Source organism: Chrysochloris asiatica, unplaced genomic scaffold, assembly GCF_000296735.1.
Source record: "Chrysochloris asiatica unplaced genomic scaffold, ChrAsi1.0 scaffold00128, whole genome shotgun sequence".
In the NCBI taxonomy this organism is placed as follows: Eukaryota; Metazoa; Chordata; class Mammalia; order Afrosoricida; family Chrysochloridae; genus Chrysochloris; species Chrysochloris asiatica.
This window is the reverse complement of record NW_006408646.1, coordinates 2074114-2101513: the sequence shown is the minus strand read 5'-3', so window position 1 is coordinate 2101513 and position 27400 is coordinate 2074114.

Here is a 27400-nt window from a genome sequence, read left to right as displayed (position 1 = left end):
TGCTATCTCCTCTGTACACAGGGTAGATGGGGGCGGGCAACTCAGACCTTGGCTACCTAAAATGAGAAGGCAATAAGGGCACAAAGTGACTGACTCACAAGGTTTCAAGAGGGAGTTTAGTTTGGGAGTATGGGGGGAATGAAAGAGTCCCCACTGAAAAGCTATCATCTTGCCTAGATGGGTCTGGTGAAAAGAGATGGGGATAAGATTTGTAAGATTCAATAGTGAATAATTGTTATCATGACTAATCGCAACTGTCACAATTGTAGAGGTAGAAGTTTTGTAACAAAAAAAAGGGGAGTGGTTAATCTTACATTCCAGAAACAGAGGACCCTAGGACCATCAAGAGAGGAACGCACAAGCAGAATGTGGGATCTTATCCAGAGAAGCAGCAGAGCCAGAGGTGGAGGCAGAGATGGAGGCATGGAGAGGGGGAGTGGCTGAGGACTCTAGATTTATGGACTAAGAAGAGAAGGACTAAGAGCCAGGAGCAGACTTACAGAATGTCCCCTTTGGAAATGTAAATTATTATATATGCCTAAGTGGTTTTTTTGTTTTGTTTTGTTTTTTAAAAAGCTAAAGTGGATAGAGAGAAATACTGTTAACTGATGGTACATGAAGGGGATTATAGTCATTGTAAGGAAACAAGGTATATAATTTGTTGAATGTAAAACTGATGATATGCCCTGTAAACTTTCACTCAATCCATAATAAAAACTTAAAAAAAAAAAAAAAGTTCTTGGAAGAATGTGCTAGGGAAAGATGTCAGGCTAGGCAGAAAGGCTGTGCAGGCTTTGTGCAGCAAGGATGTGTAAAACAGGATGAGGCAGACACAGAGGATGATCCTGGAACACTGAGCTCCAGGGGAAGTGATGGAAAAGTGGATCAAATGTTTACTGGGAGAGAGAGTTGAATAGCTGCAGCAAGAGAGGAACTAACTTATGGGCAGCAGTAGCCAATGCAACCTACCACAGCCATCTTGAATGTTCATGAGGGGTTAAGAGATGAGAAAACATATTTGCATTGCAGAAACTTACCTGTGGCTCACGGAGACAAAAGAGACAGCTACTGTGGCCACATAGCCAAGCCACAGCTACACTCTCTACAACCCCACCAAATGGACAAGAGCCAATACCAGCTGCTATATACCAGAACAACAACTACAACCAACATTGGCTAAATCCACTCTGAATTGAACTGTACCAACAGTGAACAGAGAAGCTCATCTTCTGATCACACCTATCAGGAGTCAATTGGTAAATGCCTAAGAATACACCAACATACATTTATCAACGTTATACAAGTACACCAACACTGCAATGCCTAGAAAGCAGGAGAAAAATTCTGTTCACATGAAGAAAAAGACAGAGTAATTCAAACAAATAACAAAGAGGCAGAGCTAGAAAATTATTTTGAGGATGAAGAGGTAGTGGAACTACTGAGAAATAATTCAGGAGAATGATATTGAGGTACACCCAAACATTTCACAGAAAGATTGAGGAACACACGGAAGAATTCTCAAAAGTGTCACAGAAGCAATCAAACAAGATAGATACAGCCTTGGAGACAATACAAAACATGCTGTTCCAAAACAGAAAAGGATGGAAAGCTTTCCAATACATTTTATGAAGCGAGCATAACCCTCATACTAAAACCAGGGAAGGACATCACTAAAATAGAAAATTATAGACCAATATCTCTCATGAACATAGATGCAAAATTACTCAACAAAATCCTAGCCAATAGAATTCAACAACATATCAAAAAAATAATACATCATGACCAAGTGGGATTCATACCAGGGATGCAAGTATGGTTCAATATTAGAAAAACAATCAATGTAATCCACCGTGTCAATTTTTAAAAAGGGAAAAGAAGCACATGATCACATCAGTTAATGCTGAAAAGACGTTTGACAAAATCCAACACCCATTCTTGATTTTAAAAAATCCAGCAAAATAGGAATTGAAGGGAAATTTCTCAACATAATTAAGAACATATATACAAAACCAACAGCCAACATCACTCTCAATGGAGAGAAACTGAAATCTTTCCCTTTGCGAACAGGAACCAGATAAGGATGACTTTTGTCACCACGCCTATTCAATATTTTGTTGGAAGTCTTAGCCAGAGCTATAAGGCAAATTTTCAAAGAGGAAGTAAAACTCTTCTATTTGCAGTTGATAAGATCCTATACATAGAAAATCCCAAAGACTCAGCAAACAAAAAACTACTGTAACTCATTGAAAGACTCAGCAAAGTAGCAGGATACAAGATCAACATACAAAAATCAGTTGGAGTCCTCCATACCAATAATGACAGCTTTGAAAGGAAATTAGGAAAACAATACCATTTACAATAACTACCCATGTATGAAATATTTAGGAATAAATCTAACCAGAGAAACAAAAGACCTAAACAAAGAAAACTAAAAAACAGTACTCCAAGAAACCAAAAGAGAGGTACAAAAATGAAAGAATATACCATGTTCATAGATAGGAAGACTTAACATTGTGAAAATGTCAATACTACACAAAGCAATCTAGAGTTATAGTACAATTCCAGTCCATATTCCAACATCATTTCTTGAAGAGGTGAAAAGGGAAAAAAAAATGCTTATGAACTTTAAATGGCAAGGGAAGGGACTTTGGAAAACCAAAGCATTGCTTAAGAAGAACAAGATCGGAAGCCCCTTACTCCCTGATCTCAAAAATTTCTAACAGCCACAGTGGTTAAAACAGCCTGGTAATGGAACAATGAAAACTACCTAGATCAGTGGAACAGAATTGAGAACCCGGAAGTAAATCCATCCACATACAGTTAGCTGATTTTTGACAAAGGGTCAAAGCACATTAAATGGAGAAGTAATAGTCTCATCAACATATAGTGCTGGCAAAATTGGAAAATGATTTGCAAAAGAATTAAACAAGACCCATATATCACACCATATTCAAAAACAAAATCAACATGGGTTAAAGACCTAAGTGTAAAACCTAGATCTATAAAGGTCATCAATGAAAAAATAGGGGCAAACTTAGGGGTTCTAACACATGGCATGCATACATTATCAAACATTGCAAGAAACACACTAAGAGTAGAAGACAGATGACTGAGACTTCCTAAAATTAGAAACTTAAGTACATCAAAAGAAGTCACAGAAGAGTAAAAAGGCAGCCCACAAACTATGAAAATTTTTTTTTGCAATGATGTAGCATACAAGGGGCTAATCTCTAAAATATGTAGAACACTACAACATCTCTACAAGAAAAATACAAACAATTTTGTATTATAGAAATGGGTACAGGACATGAACAGACACGTCACCAAGGAAGACATTCAAGCAACCACCAAATATATGAAGAAATGTTCACGATCATTAGCCATTGTTGTTGTTAGGTGCCATCGAGTTAGTACCGACTCTAGCAACCCTATGCACAACAAAACGAAACCCTGCTCGGTCATTGGCCAACCTCACAATTATTGTCACGCTTGACCCCACTGATGCTGCCATTTTGCCAATCCATCTCACTGGGGTCTTCCTCTTTTTCTCTGACTCTCCACCTTACCAAACATGATATCCTTCTCTAGAGACTTGTCCCTCCTGACAATATATTTGAAATATGAGAGACGAAGTTTGGCCATTCTGGCCTCCAAGGAGCATTCTGGCTGCACTTCTAACACAGATCTGTCTGTTCTTTTGGCAGCCCATGGCACTTTCAATATTCTCCTCCAACACCATAATGCAAAAGCATCAATTCTTCTATGGTCTTATTCACAGTCCAGCTTTCACATGCATATGAGGGTATTGAAAATACCATGGCTTGGGTTAGGCGCACCTTAGTCTTCAAGCTGACAGCTTTGCTCTTCAACACTTTTAAAAAGGTCTGTGCAGCAGATTTGCCTAATGCAATTCGTCGTTTGATTTCTTGACTGCTACTTCCATGAATGTCGATAGCTGATCCAAGAAGAATGAAGTCCTTGACAACTTCAGTATTTTCTCTGTTGATCTGAATGTTGTTTATTGGTCCAGCGGTAAGGATTTTTGTTTTCTTTACATTAAGATGCAATCCATACCGAAGGCTGTGATCTTTTATCTTCTTCAGTAAATATTTTAAGTCCTCTTCACTTTCAGCAAGCAAGGTTGTATCATCTGCATATCGCAGGTTGTTAATGAGTCTTCCTCCAATCCTAATGCTACTTTTTTCTTCATATAACCCAGTTTCTCAGATTATTTGTTCAGCATACAGGTTGAATAAGTATGGTGAAAGAATACATTAGCCGTTTTTGTTGTTATGTGCCGTGGAGTTGGTTCTGACTCATAGCAACCCTGTACAGGGTTTCCGAGGTTGTAAATCTTTACAGGAGCAGAAAGCCTTATTTTCTCCTGCAAAACAGCTGGTAGTTTCAAACTGCTGACTCTGAGGTTCACAGCCAATTCATAACCAATATGCTACCAGAGCTCCTTTACATTAGCCATTAGAGGGATGCAAATCAAAATAACAATGAGATATCATCTCACACCAGCATTAACAGCAAAGTTCAAAAAACAAGAAAACAACAAATGCTGGTGAGGGTGTGGAGAAACTAGGACCTCACTACATTGCTGGTGGTGGTGGTGATGTGCTGTGAAGTTGGTTCCAACTCAAAGCAACCCTGCATAGAGTTTCCGAGACTATGAATCTTTACAGGAGCTGAAAACCTCATCTTTCTCCCATGGAATAGCTGGTCGTTTTGAACTGCTGACTTTGAGGTTAGCAGCACAACTTGTAACCACTACACAACCAGAACTCCTTACACTGCTGGTGGGACTGTAAAATGGCTCAACCATTCTAGAAAATGGTATGACACTTCCTCAGAAAGTTGGAAATAGAAATACTTTATTACCCAGCGATCCCTCTATTTGGTATATATCCACAACAAATATTAGCCAGAATCAGAGTAGATATATTGTGCACACCAGTGTTCATCACAGCACTATTCACAATAGCAAGAAAATGGAGACAGCCTAAGTACCCATCAATGAGAGAATGGATAAACAATCTTTGGTACATACACATAATGGAATGTTATGCAACCTTAAAGAGTAACCATGTATCTGCAAAATACCATAAGACATTTTGAAACGTTATGCTAAGTGAAATTAGTCAATCACAAAAGAGCAAATATTGCATGAGATCATAGCTTACAAAAAGTTTTCCATACTAAAAGAAGCTTCTTTGATAGTTACCAAGGGTTGGTGCCTTAGCTCTGGTAATTGTTGTTGTTATGTGCCATGGAGTCGGTTCAGACTCATAGCAACCCTGTATAGGGTTTTCAAGGCTGTAAATCTTTACGGGAGCAGAAAGCCTCATCTTTCTCCCATGGAACAGCTGGTAGTTTCAGACTGCCCAACCTTGCAGTTAGCAGCCCTGCAAGCTAGCTCTGGTGATATTGAAGGCACTATACAAGGTTAGTCCTGGTGTGGTGCTGTGGGCTAATGCAAAGTCATTTGAACTGCAAGGTCAGTGGTTAAAGCTCACCAGTAGCTCCTTGGAAACCCTATACAGGGTTGTTATGGCTCGGAATCAACTCGATGGCACTTAACAACAACATACAAGGATGGGAAAGTCAATGCACAAGAAGAGGGAGGGTGTAAGATGAACAATGAAGATGTGGGAAGATTTAGGGAGACATACATGGGCTAAATGGGATAGAGGTAAATCCTGATTTATATACAATCTTGGAGTAACAGAGTCTATGAGTAGATACACAGACTGAAACATAGGCTGATTGGGCAAAGGAGGGGGCAAATGTTTGGGTGTTTGAGTATCTTGTGGATATTGTTTTCCCTTGCATACTATTGTAAAATCGACATTTATGTGTGATAGAAACGAATATTGGGAATTATGGTTACAGAAAGTTTATAAGCCCATCTTCAACCTGTAACTGATTGGATTTGCTAAGCGGGGAATTGGAATTTGCCCAGGGAAACAGACTTCTAGTTAAGTCTTTGTAAAGTATGAAGCCTTAGGTGAAAACCAGAGTCCCATCCAGAACCTTCTGAGTTGGGACATACCCACTTGAAAAGACATGCAGACCAACCCAGAACTGCTGGGAGACCAGAAGACTTTTATTGAATGACAAACCTGCAGAAAAAAAGTGGACCGTTTGTTGGTTTGAATTTCAAGTATGCTGTTTGCTTTGGAGGCATCACGGTAAGAAAAGTCAGCCCATCAGGTAAAACTCCCTTCTAGGGCTGAAGCTTAAAAGGAACCTGAGAGCAGTCTAGTATGCTAGTGATCACATGTGTCTACTTGTAAGTGGAAGAAGGGGAAATGCAGCAATGAAGACATGGGCTGAGTTTGGCCATCTTCCATTGACACTCGTTGACCTTCAGATGAGAGATAGAAGAGAAAGGCCTGGCTGGTCTGAAGTTTAGGGATATGTGTGAACTACTGAGCCCATGGGTCAGCTGGTCTGAAATGCAGGGAGGTGTGCATGAACTCTCAAACTTTCAGCTAGTACCTAGCTTGGATGGCTAGCTGACCAGAACTTGTTTGATACTGTATAAGCAAGTGCAAATTGCTACAATTTGATGCACTGGATTTTTGATTATGGATATAATTGCTCAAAATTCCAACCAGAATAGAAGTATTGTTCATATCGAGTAACAGGTTTGTTTCCTCAGTTTGTTGGGTGGATAGGGACAAGAAATTTAGAAATTGGCTATCACTCAAACATGGCAACAGTAGTGAGATTGGCCCAGGATCGGGCAGTGTTTTGTTCTGCTGTGCATAAGGTCGCTATGAGTCAGTACCGACTCGATGGCACCTAACAACAACAACAATAAAGGCATGAAGTAGCTGGTTTATAAGCTTTCATGAGTGTGCTTAAATTCAGAATGAGGATGAAAAATAGTTTTCCTCTTCTCCAGATGGATCTGGTGAAAGGGGATGGGAGACAATGGTGACAGGATTTTATGATTCAATTGTGAGTAATTATTAGCAGGATTAGTTGTGATTGTCACAACTGCCATTGTAGAAGATGTGTAACTAAAGGGAGGAAATAATTAATCTTTCATTTCAGGAACAGATGATCCCAGGACAGTCAAAAAGGAAGAAAACGAATGGAGTGTGAGATCCTACCTAGAAAAGTGGCAACAGCAGAGACAGTGGCAGAGGTGATCGCATAAGAGACAGAGCAGTTGTGGGCTCTAGGCCATAAACTGAGAAAGGCTGGATGCCTGTGGGTAGGAGGCTGGCTTGCAAAATGTGCCCCTTGGACATTTAAATGAATATAGATGTTTTGTTTTGTATATGTGTTTCAAACATTTTTGCTTCTTTCATTTGTGAAGTATAAAATGTGAACAGGGAGCCACAAGGAGGAAATAGGAAAACTGTTGTTACAGGGAGGGGATTGTAATAATTACGTTGAAACAAAGTGCATAATTTGTTGAACTTGATTCTATAAACCTTTACTCAACTCACAATAAAAAGTTTAAAACAAAAAAAGTTCATGGACACATTTCATTATCTTTTACATCTCACATTTCATTTTTCCACAAACTTTTTGAAGCCCTTTTGTATTTCTAGCCAGTTCCAACAAAAGTTCCAGTGTTGTCTCTCATTGGCACAAATTGGGTCATGTGTCCATTCATGACCCAATCATGGTGAACCTTATTGACCGGGGTGGCACAAACAGTTAACTCACTAGTCAGCCAAGTGCAAAGTTGGTGGTTCAAGTCCGTCCAGAGGTAACTCAGAAGAAAGGTCTGACGATCTGCTTCTGAAAACTCAGCTACTGAAAACCTTACAGAGCACATAGTTCTACTCTGACACACACGAAGTTGTCATGAGTTGGAATCAACTCAGCAATGACTGCTCATTATTGACCAGGGCTAGGTCATGCCACCTCTGGAGTCAGTGTGGGTCTGCCCCATTTCCCCAAGGTCCTGCTACCCTGGTTGGAAATGTCAGGACCCTCACGCCTGCCTCCCTGGGCAATTCGCAGCAAGAGGAGAGTTCCGGGACTATGTAACAAGAAAAGGAAGCACCTCTCCACCCATTGATATTTCCCTTCCGCTAATCTTGTCATTACTGCAACTGTAAACAGACACCAGGAAGGGGGGTTGGGCAGGCATTCACCACCCACAGCAGCAGGCTGGAGCAAGATCCACCTTACATCACAGGGACCTGGGTCTGAGTCCTAGCTGTTCACCAGCTGGTTACTCTGGCAAGGCACTTCCCTTGTTGGTGAAGTGGGGGGCAGGGCCGCCTCAGTCGGGGGCTCCAGGATAATGGATGCAGGAGTACTTGGCTCTACGCCCAGCTTGAAGCCAGTGCTCAACAGATCCTGTTTCCTCCTCTTTCTTCCACAGAGCGCCTTGGCGAAGTATGTCCTCATTATTAATGAATAGGGGTTCCATGTGGCTGTGCAGGAGAAAGCTGGTTCTCTGTCCCCCTTCACTTCTGTCTCTCTCTCTCTCTTCTTCTCTCTCCCCCTTTCTTTTTCCCTCTTCCTCTCTTTCTCTCAGTTATCATCTCCTTTTCTTCCCCTCACTGTTCTCTCTCCCAGTCTCTCTCTCTCCTTCTCCCTCCTTCCCTTTCTTTCTCTCCTCCTCTCTAGGTTATCCCAATCTCTCTCTCTCTCCCTGTCTCTTTTATTCCTTCTCTTCGTCTCTCGCTCTCATAAACACACACAAGATGAGTAAAATCTTCAACATATCAACCTCTTTCATTCTGATGTTAGCTGTAGGGTCCGATTTAAATATGGCCTTATGTAGGAGGAGGCGTCAAAAAGTCTGTGGGAAAATTCCATGATCTTTCCATTACATTTTCCCATGAACTTCCTCAAGCCCCTTCATATCACAGAACAAAATGTGCCCATCCCTGCACCACCTCCAACACCACTAGTGTGTTCGAGTTCATTGATGAGGCTACTGTATATTCTGCATATCTCCCAAACTACGGGCTCAGCTTCCAGTCTTCTGTTGAACAGTGTTCTGCTGTGACCTATCAGGTAGGCTAATGTTCAGAAGACAATTGCCACTCCTTTCTTCCTCATACTTTGGAAGCTCCGGTGAAACTGGTCCACCATGTATGAATTTGCTGTCATCTGAAATATTGGTGACATTGTTTCCAGTATCACAACAGCACATCCAATCAAACAGACATCCAGTATGACAAACTGATAGACAAGTGGTTTCTATTTTTATTGGACGTTCCCACTGATATCCTTGTCACAGCTTCTTTGCTCCTTGGGGAGAAAGCAGGTATGGAGAGGCAGGAGGGAGAAGGACCAGGGTGGAGTGGGCAGGAGAGGGAGGAACACAGACCAAACCAGAAAGAGAAGTTTCCTATCCTCATAGCCTCTTGGCCCAAAGAATGTTTCCAGCATCAGCTTCCTTGACTCTCCCAACAGCCTCCCCTTTCAAGAAGTGAGGAAATCGAGGCTCTGTGTAGCAAAGCAAATATATGAAGGCCAACCTGTCTGGAGGATGCAGAACCCAGACCTGTGCCCAGGTGTGTGTGCCTCCAGAGCAGCCATGTGGAGGCTGGAGAGAGGGAGCAGCCAGCAGGACTGGGTTTGCTGTGTGGTTTGGACAAATCCCTTTCCTTCTCTGGGCCTCACTCCCCTCCAGGAAGACTCTGTGGTCAGTCCTGCTGGCTGTGCACAGGGTTTGGGGTGATGGGTGTTGCCTGTCAGCCACTTACTCTGGACCAAATCACATCAATAATTCAACCTCCCTTTCCTTAATAACCTAGGAAAATTGGTCTCCTGGCAAGATAGAAAAATAATTTCATGCTTTCTTTCCTCCCCTTCCAAGATCGTCCTTGACAAATCGTGTCGTTATTGCTTGTCACCCTAACCAGCATCTCACATCTGGGGTCCTGTTTCTTTATAATTGCTTCTTTCTCTCTTTGCTCAGTCTAGGGAAGCTCTCAATCAGGAGTCCATTCATTCATCCCTTAAGTATTGCCTGTTTTGTCCCCCAAGGATCGTATAGTAGAAGAGCAATTCCTAAATAATTCACACTAAAGTGTGAGGGGATACTTCCTTAACTCTTTAAGGGAGAGCATGAATCCAGCAACTGCCAACTGTCTGTTTACAAATACCATGGACACCTATTCTCTCTTTTAATTCACTAGGAACTTTGCTCAGTCCAGAGTGGCCTCAAAGGTCCTACAAGTTGGGTGTCCTCCGACAAGTTGATCTTTCTGAAACTTGGGTTCATGATGTTGTTGTCTGCTTGTTGGTTTTTTGTTGTTGTTTTTTTTAACATTTTGTTATTTGTGACTTGGGAGACCCCCATGTGTTACACAGTAAAACGTCATCTTTATGGAAGCAGATCGCCAGGCTTTCCTTCTGTGGTGCAACTGGGTGGGTTTGAATTGTCAGTTGGTTACCATCAGAGCACAGACCACCTGCATAGCACCACCCAGGGACTTTTCTGGGGGACATCATAATAATAATGCCAAAGGGTTACTATGAAGTTAAAATATATCCGATGTGAGAAAAAGGACCAGTACATAATTTATCATCAACATTATCCTGTATCATCATTATTATGAGACCCACTGTATGAAGACAGTGGTGGTGATGTTTTTGTTAGGTGCTGTCAAGCCTTCTCCAACTCATTGCTATCCTATGAACAATAGAAAGGAACATTACCCAGTCCTGTCTCACCCTCACAGCTGTTACCTCTGAGCCCATTGTTTCAGCCACTGGGTCAATCCATCTTGTTGAAGGGTCTTCCTTTTTTTCTCTGACCCTCCACCTTACCAAATATGATACCCTTCTCCAGCAACTGGTCCCTCCTGATAATTGGTCCAAAGTATGAGAGACAAAGTCTCACCATCCTCACTTTCAGTGAGCATTCTGACTCTGCTTCTTCCAAAACAGATATGGTTGTTCTTCTGGCAGTCCATGATATTTTCAGTGATTTTTGACAACATCATCATTCAAATGCTTCCATTCTTCTTTGGTCTTCTTCCTTATTAATTGTCTAGCTTTCACATGCATATGAGGCTATTGGAAATATCATGGCTTAATTCAGGCACACTTTTGTCCTTAAAGTGACATCCTTGCTCTTTAACACATTAAAAGAGGTCTTTTGAAGGCTTTCTTGACTTTCTGGCACTGAAGTAGTCTTTGGTCTTGCAAAATTCTATCATGCAATTTCCGGAGTTATCTCTATCACTAAGGAGATTATGGTGGTTGTTGTTGTTGCTAAGTACCACGGAGTCAGTTTTGACTCATTGTTGTTGTTAGGTGTCATCGAGTCAGTACCGACTCATAGCAACCCTATGAACAACAGAATGAAACACTGCCCGATTCTGGGCCAACCTCACAATTGTTGCCATTTTAATGATGCTGCCACTTTGCCAATCCATCTTGCTGGGGGTCTTCCTTTTTTTCTCTGACCCTCCACCTTACCAAACATGATCTCCTTCTCCAGCGACTGGTCCCTCCTGACAATATGTCTGAAGTATGAGAGATGAAGTTTTGCCCTCCTGGCCTTCAAGGAGCACTCCGGCTGCACTTCTTCCAACACAGATCTGTTTGTTCTTTTGGCAGCCCCTGGCACTTTCAATATTCTCCTCCAACACCATAACTCAAAAGCATCAATTCTTGTACGGTCATCCTTATTCACTGTCCAGCTTTCTCATGCATATGAGGTTACTGAAAATACCAGATCTTGGATCAGGAGCACCTTAGTCTTCAAGCTGACATCTTGGCTCTTCAACACTTTGAAAAGGTCTTATGCAGAAGATTTGCCTAATGCAGTACATCGTTTGATTTCTAGACTGCTGTTTCCATGAGTTGATAGTTGATCCAAGAATAATGAAGTCCTTGACAACTTCAATCTTTTCTCCTTGAATAATAATGTTGTTTATGGGTCCAGTGGTGAGGATTTTTGTTTTCTTTACATTGAGATGCAATCCATACCGAAAGTTGTGCTCTTTGATCTTCATCAGCAAATATTTTAAGTCCTCTTCACTTTAGTAGCATAGTGGTTACGAATTGGGCTGCTAACCTTAGGGTCAGCAGTTCGAAACTACCAGCTGTTCTGTGGGAGAAAGATGAGGCTTTCTGCTCCCATAAAGATTTACAGCCTTCGAAACCCTGTACAGGGTCGCTATGAGTCAGAACCGACTCCACAGCATATAAACACCACAAAACTTCACTTTCAGCAAGCAAGATTATATCATCTGCATATCGCAGATTGTTAATGAGTCTTCCTCCAATCCTGATGCTACGTTTTTCTTCATAGAACCCAGCTTCTCAGATTATTTGCTCAGCATACAGGTTGAATAAGTATGGTGAAAGAATACAACCTTGTCGCTCACCTTTCTTAATTTTAAACCATTCAGTGTTCCCATGTTCTGTTTGAACAACTACCTCTTGGTCCAGGTACAGATTCCTCATGAACACAATTAAGTGTTCCAGAATAGCAACCCTGAAAAAGGTTCCTGAGGCTTTTTATATCTTTTGAGGGAGCAGAAAACCTCCTCTTTCTCCCATAGAGTAGCTGGTAGACTCGAACTACCAACCCTGTGGTTCTCAGTTTAGCACTTTTCGTATGGAGCCACCAAGATTGTAGCATTCCTGTATAGGGTTTCCAAGGAGCAGTTGGTGAGTTTCAGCAGCCACCTTGTGGTTCAAATGGACCTTGCGGTCCAGTGCTTATCCTACAGCACCACACCATGACTCCAAGATTGTGCTGGTTTTTGTTGTTGTTGTTAAGTGCCATCCAGTCTGTTCCAACTCGAAGCAGCACAAAGAAACAGAGAAAGATAGAATAATACTAATAACCAAGCAGAGCATAACTACTTCCACCAGCCTTTACCAAGTGTCTTTTGTGTGTCCTGAGCATGTATGTGAGGTTCTTTCCAGTTGTAACAATCTATAAATTTTGCCTCTAGGTGAGGGGGTGGATGTGAGATCTCTGGAAGAGGATCCTAGGAACCCGGATATCAAGAGCCAAAACTCTGAAGTGGGAATCTGCCCTACTGCTGTGAAATGAATTCTGAGTCACGGCGACCCATATGTTATAGAGTTGAACTGGGTTCCAAGGAGTTTTCAGTGACTGTAATCTTAAAGAAGCAGATCACCAGACCTTTCTTTCGCAGCTCTGCTGGGTGGATTTGAACTGTCAACCTTTCAGTTATTAGCCAAGGACAAACCATTTGCATCACTCAAGGAACAGTCTAACTGTGTGTAGACAGTTTCTGGAGAATCTCGTGGAACAGGGTAACTGGTTTTCTCTTCAGCGTCGGGCAGAGAGCATGGGAAAGGACCACTATGGAAGCTGGGTATAGGACAGCAATGAGGATGATAAGGATAAAGTGATACATTTTGAAGGTAGAGTCTGTAGTATATGCTGATGGATTGGATCATGGGGTATGAAAGAAAAAGAAGTTTTAGACTCTTCTATAGATTTGTCCTGAACATCTGGGGGAAAAAAGTAGCTTCCATCCGGGATGGGCACCATTTGGGATGTGTATTTGGCACCCAAGGAACCCTGGTGGTGCAACAGTTAAGCACTTAGATGCTAACCAGAAGGTTGGTGGTTCGAACCCCATCGTCGGCTCTTATAGACAAAGGACCTGGCTATCTGTTCCTTCTAAGGGATGACTGCCTCTGAAGCCCTGAGGGCCACTTTCACTGTGCCACACGGGGGCGCTGTGAGTCAGAATTGACTTGATGGCACACAGCAACATTAGACATCACATAGGAGTGTGGAGAAGTGATTAGATATTCCAGGATGGAGTTCAGATGAGAAGTAAGCACTAATGAGACCCTGACTCTCCCTACCCCACTCCCACCTCTACTGTCCCCAAAGCTTCCCCACCACCGCCCCGCCCTGTCCTTACACTCCTGTTTTCCTCCATCAGTTGGAGCAAGCACAAATGTCTTATACTTCTGGGTCAGCATTGTCTTGCCCAGGCCCTTGTGCACAGTAGGTACCAGGCACAGGATCTGATGAAGGAATGAGCTGACACAATGGGTGGTTAAAAACCACCAGAGGATAAATGTTCCCAAATATCCGTCCCTTCCTGAACCAGATAATGTTGTATTTTTCAGCAGGCTCCTCAGACCCCCACCCCTTCCTGTCTCTATCAGACTAATTAGGCACACGGATATAGGCTAAGGGAGGTTGTAAAAAGAAATAAGGGCTCATGAGAGTAATTAAGATAATCTATTAGAAACCCTACACAGGGTCACTATGAGTCAGAACCAATTTGACAGCACTTTGTGGTGCTGTGGTCTAATGCGTCAGATTGCAAAGTCATTTGAACTGCAAGGACGGTGGTTCAAGCTCACCAGCTGCTCCTTGGAAACCCTACACAGGGTCGCTATGAGTCGGAATCAACTCGATGGCACTTAACAACAACAACAATGTAGAATAAAGCAGGAGAGTGTACAAGGCGAGAGAGAGAGAATGCTTAGATACATATTGTATTAGACCACATTATATTACACTATGGGATTACAGTGGCTCCACATGATAAACACTGGATTGAGAACCACAAGGTCCAAAGTTCAAGCCCGCAAGCCACTCCACAAGAGAAAGGTGAAGCTTTCTGCTCCAGCGAAGATTTAAAGCCTCAGAAACTCTATACAGGGTCGTTATGAATCAGAACTGACTCAAAGGAACTTAACAACAACATATATACTCTACTTTAGGGGAGCTATTGGCACTGAACTGCTAACGAAAGGTCACCAGTTCAAACCCACTAGCAGAGTGATGAGGCTTTCTGATCCAGTAAAGATTTTCAGAGAAACCCTAAGAGTGGAACCAATTCCATGGCACCTAACAACAATATGATTCAATTCTAATCTATTCTAATCAATCCTATTTTTTATTCGATTTTTATTCGATTTATTCTATTCAATTTGATTTGATTCTAATTGATCCTTTTCTAATCAAGTCTATTCTATTCTAATCAAGCATATTCAAATCTAATCTAAGAGATTTGATCTGATTTAACTCTGTTTTGACTCTGTTCCATTCTAATCAATCATATTCAATTACACTCTATTCTAATCAACTCAGTTCAGTTCTATTAAATTCGATTCTATTCTTTTTGATTCTTCCCATTCTATTCTATTCCGTTTGGTTTGATCCTATTCTATTCTATTTGACTCAATTCTATTCTATTCTGTTATATTCTACTCTGCTAAGGTGGGGTACTGTAGGATAAGCACTGGACTTACTAACTTCAAGGTCAGTGGTTCAAACCCACCAACCTCTTCTTGGAAACCATATATAGGATTGCTATGAGTCAGAATCAACTTGTAGCTCCTTATTTAGAGTCCTGGTGTGGTGTGATAGGATAAGTACCGAACTTCTTACCACTCAACGGAACTTAACAACAACAACAACTTATCACAGTGTCAACAGTTCCAACCCACTGGTCACTCCTTGGGGTCTTTATGAGTCAGAACCAAGTCTACTGCACTTAACAACAATAACAATGTACTATACTTTGATATGGATTCCTGATATAGTACTGTCGGATAAGCACTGGACTGCTAACCAGCCACTACTTGGAAACCCTATATAGGGTCTCTGTGAGTCAGAATCAACTTGATGACACTTAACAACAACAACATATTTATATTAAAGTATGGCACAATATATTTATATTATAAGAAAATATAGTATATTTATATTATATTAAGGAGTCCTGGTATGGCGCTGTGGGTTAATGCACCAGACTGCAAAGCCATTTGAACTGCAAGGTCAGCAGTTCAAGCTCACCAGATGCTCCTTGGAAACCTTACATAGGGTCGCTATGGGTCGGAACCAACTCAGCAACATATTATATTAAATATGCGTTTAATATCATATTATTTATTTAATAGTAATAAATTCTTTTAAAATAATATGTGATTATATTAAATAGTCAACAACAACACATTATATTAAAGGGTGTTGTTGTTCTGAGGAGCGACTGGTGAGTTTGAACCACCAACTTGTGGTTCAAACCAACTTCTGCAGTCCAATGCATTAACCCACAGCACCACACTAGGACTCCATTATAGTATAATATAATATAGAATTTGTTCTTGTGTTTGTAACTGCAGTCAAGTTGAAGTGCAGACTTATATTGTCCCTGTATAGGGTTTCTAAGGAGCAGTTGGTGGATTTGAACCACCAACCTTGCAGTTAACAGTCTAGTGCTTATCCTACAGCACCACACCAGGAAATTACAATATAATATAATACAATGTAATATAATATATTATAGTACTTAAAATACTTATTGATGAAGATCAAAGATCACAACTTTCATTATGGATTACACTTCAATGTAAAGAAAACAAAAATCCTCAAAAAGGGTCCAATAAATAACACCATTATAGAAGCAGAAGAGATTGAAATTGTCAAAGACTTCATTTGGATTTACAATCAACACTCATGAAAATAGCAGTCAAGAAATCAAATGACATATTGTATTATGCAAATTTGCTGCACAAGACTGCTTTAAAGAGTTAATGGGGAAAGAAAAAAAAAGAGTTACTGAGCAAGGATATTAATTTGAAAATTAAGGTGTGCCTGACCCAGGTCATGATATTTTCAGTTTCCTCATATGCATATGAAAGTTGGACAATGAGTAAAGGAAAACCATAGAAGAATTGATGCATTTGAGCTATGGTGTAGGAGAAGAATATTAAAAGTAATTAAAACAAATCTTTCTTGGATGAAATACAACCAGAATACTCATTGGAATGCAGGATGGTGAGACTTCATCTCTTGTTCTTTGGACATATTACCAGGAGAGACCAGTCCCCGGAGAAGGACATCATGCTTGGTAAAGTGGAGGGTCAGCAACTAAGAGAAAGACCACCTGGGAGATGGATAGGCAGAGTGACAGCAACAGTAGGTTCAAGAGTAATAACAATTGTGATGAGATTGCAGGACTAGGCAGTGTTTTATTATTTTGTGCTATGAGTTGGAACCAACTCCACTATACCTAACAACAAGCTAAATAACAATACTATACTTTATTTGTTCCTCTTGCAAAGAAAAGTGACCCAGTGGAAAGCATACATCATCAAACAATATCATTAATATCACATGCAAGTAAAATTTTGTTGAAGAAAATACAATAATGGTTGCAGCAGTACTTTGACAGGAATCTGCTGGACAGTCCAATCAGATCTTGGCTAAAAACAGAGAATACTATAAAAAATGTTTACCTGTGCTTTGCTGATTACCAAAAGCAACTCACATCTGTGGATCAAAAAAACTATGAATAGTATTACAAAGAATGGGAATTCCAGACAAATTAACATACTCATGCAGAATTTGTGCATAGACAAAGAGGCGTTGCTTGAAAAAAACAAAGGGATAGTGAGTGGTTTAAAATCAGGAAAGGTATACTCCAGCGTGGTATTATTTCACCATACTTATTCAATCTGTATCATCTGCATATCACAGATTGTTAATGAGTCTTCCTCCAATCCTGATGCCACATTTTTCTTCATAGAACCCAGCTTATTTGCTCAGATTATTTGCTCAGCATATAGGGACCGGTCGCTGGAGAAGGATATCATGTTTGGTAGGGTGGAGGGTCAGAGAAAAAAAGGAAGATCCCCAAGGAGATGGATTGGCCAGGTGGCAGCATCGATGGACTCAAGTGTGGCAACAATAGTGAGGTGGCCCAGGATCGGGCAGTGTTTCATTCTGCTGTGCACAGGGTCACTATGAGTTGGTACCGACTCGATGGCACCTAACAACAACAACATTCAATCTCTATGCTGAACAAATTACCTGAGAAGCTGAATTATATGAAGAAAAACACGGCATCAGAATTGGAGGAAGCCTCATTAACAACCTGCGATATACAGATGATACAATCTTGCTTGCTAGAAGAGAAGAGGACTTGAAGTACTTGCTGAATGAAGATCAAAGAACACGGCCTTCAATATGGATTACACTTCAGTGTAAAGAAAACAAAATTCCTCCTTGGATCCAAAATGGAAGTAGTAGTCAAAAAATTAAATGACATACTGCATTGGGTAAATCTCCTGCAAAAGACCTCTTTTGAGTGTTAGAGAGCAAATATCCTTTCACCATACCTGTTCAATCTGTATGTTAAGCAAATAATCCTCAAAGTTAGATTATATGAAGAAGAATATGTGGCATCAGGATTGAAGGAAGACTCATTAACAACCTATGATACACAGATGATAAAACCTTGCTTGCAGGAAGCCAAGATGACTTGAAGTACTTCCTGATGAAGATCAAACACTAAAACTTTCAGTGTGGATTGTTGTTGTTGTTGTCAGGTGCCATCGAGTCGGAACCGACTCATAGCGACCCCATGCACAGCAGAACGAAACAATGTTCGATCCTGGGCCAACCTCACCACTGCTGCCACCCCCGAGTCCATCAATGATGCCACCTGGCCGATCCATCTCGTTGGAGGTCTTCCTCTTTTTCTCTGACCCTCCACCCTACCCAGCATGACATCCTTCTCCAACGATTGTTTCCTCCGGACTACATGTCCAAAGTGTAAAGTGAACACAAATCCTCACTAACTGGGCCAATAAATAACATCATGAAAAACAGAGGAAGGACTGAAGTTGTCAAAGCTTTCATTTTGCTTGGAGCAGCAGTCAAGAAATCAAACAACATATTGCATTAGGTAAGGCTGCTGCAAAAGACCACTCTTGAGTGTTAAAGAGCAAAAATATCAGTTTGAGGAGAACTAAGGTGCCCCTGACCCAAGGCATGGTATTTTCAATCACCTCACATGCATGTGAAAGTTGGGCAATGAATAAGAAACACCATAGAAGAATCCATGTATTTGAATTATGATGTTGACAAATAATATTGAAAGTAGCATGGACTGCCTGAAGAACATACAAATCTGTTTGGGAAGAAATACAACCAGAATGCTCCTCAGAAGCAAGGATGGTGAGATTTTGTCTCATGTGCTCTTACACATCCCATTTCATTTTCAGTGACTTCAAATTTTCCTAGATTCATACTTTGTACATTCCACATTCTGATTATTAACGGATGTTTGCAAGTTTCTTCCCATTTTGAGTTGTGCCCCACCAACAAATGAAGGTCCCAACAGTTTTGCGCCAGTCACATCATTAAGGCCAACTCTACGTTGATAAGGCAGCTCTTCCCTGGTGATGTTCTGAGTGCCTTCCAACCTGCAAGGCTTATTTTCCTGACCACTGCCCATCAGTTTGTTGCACAGTGGTGGCTTGTGTGTTGCTGTGAGGCTAGGAGCTATGCCACTGGTATTTTGAATACCAGCAGGGTCACCCAGGGTGTACAGATGTCAGCTGAGCTTCCAGACTAAGACAGACTCAGGAGAAGGAGACACTGACTACTTCTGAATTATTAACCACCGAATATCTTATGAATAGCAGTGAAACACTGTCAGGTAGCACAATAATATTGACTATTAAAGCATGAGAATATTGTCAGATATCGTGCTGGAAATTATTAATGGATGTTTGCAGCTGTTTCTCCTCATTTTGAGTTGTGTCCTGTCAGCAAATGAAGGTCCCGAGGGGACCAACTCAAAATGGGGAGAAACAGCTGCAAACGCCCATTAATACTTAGAACATGGAAAGTACAATGTCTGAGTTTAGTAAAATTGGAAATTGTCAAATATGAAATGGAATGTATAAACATCAATATCCTAGACATTAGTGAACTGAAATGTACTGGTATTGGCCATTTTGAATCTGACAAACACATGATTTACTATTCCCGGAATGACAAATTGAAAAAGAATGGCATTGCATTCATCATCAAAAAGAACATTTCAAGATCAATCTTGAAGTATAATGGTGTCTGTGATAGGATAATACCCATATGTGTATAAGGAAGACCAGTTATTACCACTATTATTCAAATTTATGCACCACTAAAGCCAGTGATGATGAAATTGATCTACCATGCAATCAAGTTCTACCGATTGCTTCAGTCTGAAATTGATCAAACATGCAATCAAGATGTATTGATAATTACTGGTGATTGTAATGTAAAGGTTGGAAACAATGAAGTAGGATCAATAGTTAGAAAATATGGCCTAGCTGATAGAAACAGTGCTGAAGATCCCATGATAGAATTTTGCAAGATCAATGTATTGTTCATTGTAAACACCATTTTTAAGCAACATAAAAGATGACTATGTACATGGACCTCACCAGATGGAATACACAGAAATCAAGTTGACTAATTCGGTGGAAAAAGATAGTGGAAAAGTTCCATATCATTAGCCAAAACAACACCAGGGGCAGACTGTAGAACAGACCATCAATTGCTCATATGGAAGTTCAGGCTGAAGCTGAAGAAAATTAAAACAAGTCCACAAACTTGTAGTACATACGCACAATGGAATATCATGCTACCTTGAAGCTATAAGCTATCACATAACATGAATGAAATGTTGAGTGAAATTAGTCAGTCGCAAAAGGAGAAATACTGTATAGGACCACTACTGTAAAAGACTAAGAAAAAGAACCCAAAATAAAGGGTGGGGGGAAGGGTTGGGGAGTGCACCACCCTCTCTACCTCCTCTTGGCCTTGTGACAGAGGGCTCATTGTCACAGGCGGCCCAGAACTACTCAAAGAGGAGCTGGCCTGACCTCAGAGCCCAGACCTGTGGGTGGCCCCTACCAGAGGCCATTTGGCCCAGCTTCCTGTGCTTCTCATCTTGTATTGTGGTTCCTGCCCCCACCCCAGACTTTGGCCCAGGATGAAAGGTTGAGGGGGAGGCTGGAAAGCCAGTGGTGCTGGGTTGTGGGGGAGAAGCAAAGGGCAGACATGGCCCCAGCCAGTGTGATCTCAGCAGAACTAGGTTCTGCTGAGATCAGAACTAGGCTGTATGGGGAGCTTGGGTCCCTTCATCCCCATAAAAAAGGCAGGAAGTGATGGCTCCCTCTTCTGGCTGTGCTGGAAGTACACCACGTGACTTTGTTCACGTCCTCACCCCAACTGGCCTCAGATTCAGCAGAAAGGGTGTTGAGTGATGTGATTTCTGTGGGTTGTTCCACTGTCGGCCTGGGTGTATGTGGGTCTGTACCTCTCTGTGTGTGAGAGACAGACCCTCTTTATCTATGCATCTGTGTGCCTCTATCTATATTTGGAGCGGGTGTCTCTCTCTGGATCTATGTCTGTGTATCTACCTCATTGTGTCTCTGTCTGTGTCTCTCTGGTTGTCAGTCTGTGTATCTAATCTCTGGTATCCATCTGTATGTTTCTATTCATGTGTGTCTGTCTGTCTGTGCGTGTGTCTCGATCCATGTGTGTGTCAGTCTGTGGGTCTTTACCCACATGTGCCTCTCCCTCACTGTTCCCCTGTGTCTGTTTGTCTCCATCCATGTGTATCTGCATGTCTCTGAGTAAAGCATTTTACTTTGGCTTCGCAGAGTCCTGATATGGTGCAAGGTGTGGTTCAAACTGACCAGCTGCTCTACAGAAACCCTACACGGGGTCTCTATAAATCCGCACTTAACAACAGCAACAACAACCCCAGCTTCACATACAAAAAACCAGGAACACCAGTTGTCATTGAGTCGATCCTGACTCCTGGCCACCCCATGTGTCTCAGAGTAGAACTGTGCTCCACTGGGCTTTCAGTGGCTGATTTTTTAGAAGGAGATTACCAGGCCTTTCTTCCAAGGTGCCTCTGGATGGACTCCAACCTCTAACCTTTCAGTTTATATTAGCACTTGTATCACCCGAGGGTACCAGGCACACAGACCACTAGGTAAGCAGAGTCACTGATATCATAGCCATGTCTGCCTTTACCAAGCAGTTCTGGATGTCAACTGCTCTTATGTTCAGCACTCCAACAGCTGTTCTAGTGAGAATTTTGCAATTACGGACACAGTTCCTGAAGCTGCTTGTGGTTGTTAGCTTCTTCGCTTGACACAGCAGAACTGCCCTAAAGGGTTTCCTAGACTGTAATCTATACAGAAAAGAGCCCTGGTGACACCGTGGATTAAGCAGTGAGCTATTTACTGACAGGCAGGCAGTTCAAACCCACCAGTTGCCCCAAGGGAGAAAGATGAAGCTGTCTGCTTCCCTAAAGATTTACAGCCTCAGAAACCCTATGGGACCCCCAAGACGACTATGGTCCTTCAGTCTAGAGCTGAACACTCTCCCATGGCTCAATTTTCAGCCAAACAGTAGGTAGGTCTATAAGGAGGAAAAGAACTCTAGTGGATGACTGGAAATCCAAAGGGCAGCAGTGACCCAAGGACAAAGTTCAGAAGGGTTGGGAAAGAAGGAGGAATGGAAACAGGAAACACAGGGAGGAAGTGGGATGAGAGATGTTACAGTGTAGGTATGGAAATCAATGAGATGAAACTAAATGTGTGTAATTTGTTGAATGGAAAACTGACTTGCTCTGTAAACCTTCACTCAATTCACAATAAAAAGTTAAAAAGAAAAAAGAAGAAGAAAGTACTCTGTCCAATGGGATGTTATGAGTCAGAACGGACAGGGGAGTTAATCCTTGCAGGGAGAGTAGACAGCCAGGTCTTTCTCCCCTGAAGTTACTATTGTTATGATTGTTGTTAGGGGCCATCGAGTCAGTTACAACTCATAGTGACCCCATGTACGACGGAAGGAAACACTGCCAGATCCTGCATAATCCTCGCAATCGTTGCTGTTTATGCCCATTGTTAAGGAGCTATGCTAGCGTAGTGGTTACGAATCAGGCTGCGAACCTCAAGGTCAGCAGTTCAAAACTACCAGTTGTTCCACAGGAGAAAGATGAGGCTTTCTGCTCCCATAAAGATGTATAGCCTTGGAAACCCTGTACAGGGTCGCTACGAGTCGGAACCAACTCCACGGCACATAACAACAACAACAATGCCCATTGTTGCAGCCACTGTGTCAGTCCATCTCACTGAGGTTCTGGATGAGTTGGGCAACTGGATGGGCCCAAACCGCCCACCTTCTTTTGGTCAGCAGCAGAAAGATTAAGAAAGAAGGAACTTTAAACACCTGCTGAAAGCTACATTGTTGTTGTTGTTGTTGTTGTGTGAAAGCTACATAGAACGATTCAAATGCAGGTCTCCTGGTTCCCTAGGCTCACTTTTCCCACGTCCTGTCCCTCCTGGCATGGTGGGAGAGGAGTGGAGTGGGAGCTAAATAGATGGTGGGTCAGAAGACAGTCCCTGCTATCAGTATTTCTGCTGTGTCTGCCAGACTCCCAACAGAGGGGTCAGATCTTTACAGTAGTCTGGGGGCACAGGGCCTCGCCCACACTCCCCTCGGTGCCTGCTAAGTCAGCTCCCCCTTTGTGTCACACAGATCAAGGCCTGGTGTCTCCCAGACTATGAAACAGGGCATTGGCCCCAATCACTCACAGCACCCGCCTGCCCCACCACCCAGGAGTAGGAAGTACCAGGCTCCCAGCAAAAAGGGAGCCTGCCCCATGCTTCAAGAGCTAAAGGGAAGGACCACAAAGGGGGGGTTAAGGAGCGGCAATGTAAGAGAGTTAGAGAGAAGCCAGTTCTGTAAGAGAATTCGCTGAGAACAAGACAAGAGGTGTTGCTGTTAGGTGCCATCAAGGCCGTACCAACTCATAGTGACCCTAAGCACAACAGAACGAAACACTGTTCACTCCTGAGCCAGCCTCACAATGGTCGTTAAGCCTGAGCCCATTGCTGCCACTGTGCCATTCCATCTCACTGGGGGGTCTTCCTGTTTTGCTCCAACCCTCCACTCTACCAAACATGATGCCCTTCTGCAGTGACTGGTTCCTCCAGACAATATATCCGAAGTATGAGAGATGAAGTTTGGCCATCCTGGCCTCTAAGACAAGAGAGAGACAAGAGAAGAGAGAGAGAGCTAAAGAGAGACAAAGAAGATAGAGAGACACAGAGATCCACAAAGGACAAGATGGGAAGTGGGGAGACAGAGAGAGAGAGAAATAAAGGTCAAAATAAAGAACAGAAAGAGACAGGCAAACAAACAGAGAAAGAAACAGAGAGATGGGACATGCAGTTACAGGAGAGACAGTCAGACAGAGAGAAAGACAGGCAGACACCGAGAGAAAGAGACAGAAAGATGGATCACACAGACACAGGAGAGAAAGACAGGTAGACACAGAGACAGACAGACAGACAGGAAGAACAACTGAAGACACACACAGAGAGAAGGAAAAACAGATGGAACACACAGACACAAGAGATAGAGACAGGCAGAACCACAGAAAAGCAGAGACAGACAGACAGAAAGGGGAAAGGAATAAGCACATCTCTCGTTGGAATGTGTCCAGCCATTGGTCAGGGAAGTGCTGAGTCACAGACCAACACTGGGGAGGCAGAGTCTAGAAGGGTCAGATGTGGCCACATCAGTCAGTGGGATGTCCAGTTGACCAGAGTGTCTTCATCCAAGCTGTCAGGAAACTTTGAATCCCTTGAAATTCTCTCCAAAATTGAAGGAAGTGTTTTGGGGTTTTTTTCCTGGTGATAAATGGTCTTATCAAGCATTTAAAGGCAGCCATGACCTCATAGTGATTGGGAATTTCAGGAAATGATCAAAGTCCTCTCCAACCAACGCCCGTGAGGCCATAGCCCTCCTGTTTAGAACCATTTTTAGAACCAACAGGCACTAGCTGAATATGTCCTTCTAAATCCTCCTCTAGACTCCAGTGTCAGAGAATTCCAGAGGCAGCAATAGGGAAAAGGAGGCAGATGCATGCATTTATTCATTCTTTGAGCAGATGTTGATTACAAATCTGAGATTTGACAGGCACAGATCCAAATGTCGGGAGAGAAGAAAACCAAACCCACTGCCATAGAGTTGATTCCAACTCATAGTGACTTTCTACAGGGTTACCAGGCCTCTAAATCTTTACTGAAGCAGACAGCCTCATCTTTCTCCCACGAAGCCACTGGTGGGTTTGTACCGCTGACTTTGTGGCTAACAGTCCAACACCTAGACCACAGCACCACCAGGTCTACTTAGGAGAGAAGAAGGGGAGAATAAAACAGAGCCAATAAAATGGCTGCGCAGTTAGGAACCGGGTTGCTGGGGTGTGTCTGCCTGAGCTGGAATTGGAGATGTACTGTTTATGAGCTGCGTGGGCTACAAGGGGCCCTGGCGGCACAACGGTCAACTGCTTGACTAAACCAAAAGGTTGGTAGTTCAAACCTTCTCAGTGGTGCTTCAGAAGAATGGCCTGGCAATCTCCTCTTAGAAAAACCTATCATATCAACTCCACAGTACCCAACAACAGCATGGGCTTATGGTGAGGGTGAGCTTATTAATATGTGTAACAGTGCTGAGCATAGAGCACCGTATAAAAGTGACAGTTGCTATTCCTCAAATAAACAATTGTCTTAATTCTCCAGTGCAGCTGTAACAGAAATACCACGAGTGGATGAGGTTTTTGGCTGTTGTTTTTATTGCAGCAATATCTATATAACACAGCAAAACATTTGCCGTTTCAACCATTGTCCCATGCACAATCCAACCACACCAACCACACTCCCTGTGTTACACAGCCATCACCACTATTCATCTCCAAATCCATCTCTCTCTCTCTCCTTTCTTTTATCCCTCCTTCTTTCTTCTCCTTCCCTTTATCTACAGGAAAGCTCCCAATGGTTTGTCCTAATGAGAAAATAAATATACAGTGTTTCCTTTCTAGTACATGGAAGTAAAAGATGAAAAAAGTTTTTTAAAGAAAGCAATTTCTGTTTTTTCCTTCTTTTTCTTTTTTAACTGCCTTTTCCATCAGCTTAGTTAGAACATGTCTACACTCTATCCAGTGAATAATTCTCCCTTCCTTCCCAATGCTAGTAATCATCATACAACGTTTGTTACGGAACGAAAACTTCTTCTTGACTTTTTACAGTAGTGGCCTCATACAGTATATGTCCCTTTGTAGCCCACTAATTTCACTAGAAATTATGCTGGAGGCTGCATGATAGAATTTTACAAGACCAATGAATTCCTCATTGCAAATATCTTTTTTAAATATAAAGTGACTATACACATGGGCCTCACCAGATGGCATACACAGAAATCAAATTGACTCCATCTGTGGGAAGAGACGGTGGAAAAGCTCCATGTTGTTGTTGTTAAGTGCTGTTGAGTGGATACCAACTCATAGTGACCCTGTATAGGGTTTCCAAGAAGTGGTTGGTGAGCTTGAACTGCCAACCTTGAGTTTCAAAGCAACCTTGCAGTCCAGCGAATTAACCCACAGTGCCACACCAGGACTCTGATGGAAAAGTTCCATATCATCAGCCAAAACAAGGTCAGGGGCAGACTGTGGGACAGAACATCAAATGCAAGTTCAGGTTGAGGCTGAAGAAAATTAAAATAAGTTCATGAGAGCCAAAATATGACATTGAACACATCCCACCTGAATTGAGACCATCTCAGGAACAGATTTGATGCATTAGACACCACTGACCAAAGACCAGAAGAGCTCTGGGATGACATCAAGAACATAATACACAAAGAAAGCAAAAGGTCATTGAAAAGACCAGAAAAAAGAAGAAGGAGAGAAAAAAAAAAAAAAAAAGACTGAAATTGATGTCAGAAGAAACTCTGAAACTTGCTCTCCAACACAGAGATGCTAAAACCAATGAAAGAAATGAGGAAGTAAAAGAACTGAACAGAAATTTTCAAAAGGCAGTTCGAGAAGACAAAGCCAAGTGTTATGGTGAAATGTGCAACGATCTGGAATTAGAAAACCAAAAAGGAAGAACATACTCAGCATTTCTCAGAATGAAAGAACTGAAGAAAAAAAATCAAGTTGGTAACATAGTGGTTACGAATTGGGCTGCTAACTGCAAGGTCAGCAGTTTGAAACTACCAGCTGTTCCATGCGAGAAAGATGAGGTGTTCTGCTCCCTTAAAGATTTACAGCCTCGGAAACCCTGTACAGGGTCGCTATAAGACAGAATTGACTCCACGGCACACCACCACCACCAGTTTTGCAATATTGAAGGATTTCTTTGAGCAAAATACTGAATGATGTAGAAAACATCAAAGAAGATGGAAGGCATACACAGAGTCACTGTACCAAAAAGAAATGGTTGATATTCAACTATTTTAAGAGGTAGCATTATGAACCAGAAGAAATCCAAGCTACACTGAAAGTGTTGGTGAAAAACAAGGTTACAGGAATTGAAAGACTACAAATTTGAATCTTCTAACAAACTGATGCAGCACTGGAGGCACTCACTCATCTTTGCCAAGAAATTTGGAAAACAGCTACCTGGCCTACCAATTGGAAGAGATCCATATCTATGCCCTTTCTAAAGAGAATTGGCCCAACAGAATGCAGAAATCATCTAACAGTACTATTAATATTGTTGTTGTTGTTGTTGTTAAGTGCCATCGAGTCGGGTCCGACCCATAGCGACCCTGTACAGGGTTTCCGAGGGTGTAAATCTTTACGGG